This window comes from Anoplopoma fimbria, unplaced genomic scaffold (genome assembly GCF_027596085.1).
Source record: "Anoplopoma fimbria isolate UVic2021 breed Golden Eagle Sablefish unplaced genomic scaffold, Afim_UVic_2022 Un_contig_4319_pilon_pilon, whole genome shotgun sequence".
Taxonomy (NCBI): domain Eukaryota; kingdom Metazoa; phylum Chordata; class Actinopteri; order Perciformes; family Anoplopomatidae; genus Anoplopoma; species Anoplopoma fimbria.
Genome location: NW_026548253.1, coordinates 1 through 579, shown reverse-complemented (window position 1 = coordinate 579; position 579 = coordinate 1). Strand labels below are relative to the sequence as shown.

General features: G+C 44.6%; 1 non-coding gene across 1 annotated transcript; it reads left to right on the top strand.

Annotated features, from left to right (window-relative positions):
• The first annotated feature begins 447 nt into the window (after positions 1 to 447).
• LOC129114476 (5S ribosomal RNA) lies at positions 448 to 565 on the top strand. Its single transcript, XR_008532500.1, has one exon. It is a non-coding gene; the product is annotated as a 5S ribosomal RNA (ribosomal RNA).
• Positions 566 to 579: the final 14 nt, after the last annotated feature.

Genomic DNA, 579 nt, shown 5'->3' with positions numbered 1-579 from the left:
GCTAAGCAGGGTCGGGCCTGGTCAGTACTTGGATGGGAGACCGCCTGGGAATACCAGGTGCTGTAAGCTTTTTCACTCCTCTTTACAAAAAGCAGAGGCGCTGCTGCTTTTTCAGTGGACACCGACAGGGTGGGAAGGATATAGCTAGATCATGACTTGCCGGTATAGAAATGACACAAATCCAGTTAAATGATGGCTTTCATCATTCCTAAGCTCATCGATCATTTTCTTTTCAATTTTATGCTAACGTATTCTACATTTCAACAGTAAATATTAATATTTTTACTGCACTACATTTGTGATCCTTATAGCCACTTTGTACATTCTGATTTGACATTTAAAAGCTGTGAGTGTGTCTGGAAATCTGCAGGCGCTCCCTGTATAGACGAAAGAGCAAAGCGTGGTGATATAGTATCTTTAAAAGGACCTTTGGTAGGCACAATATTTGCTTACGGCCATACCACCCTGAACACGCCGATCTCGTCTGATCTCGGAAGCTAAGCAGGGTCGGGCCTGGTCAGTACTTGGATGGGAGACCGCCTGGGAATACCAGGTGCTGTAAGCTTTTTCACTCCTCTT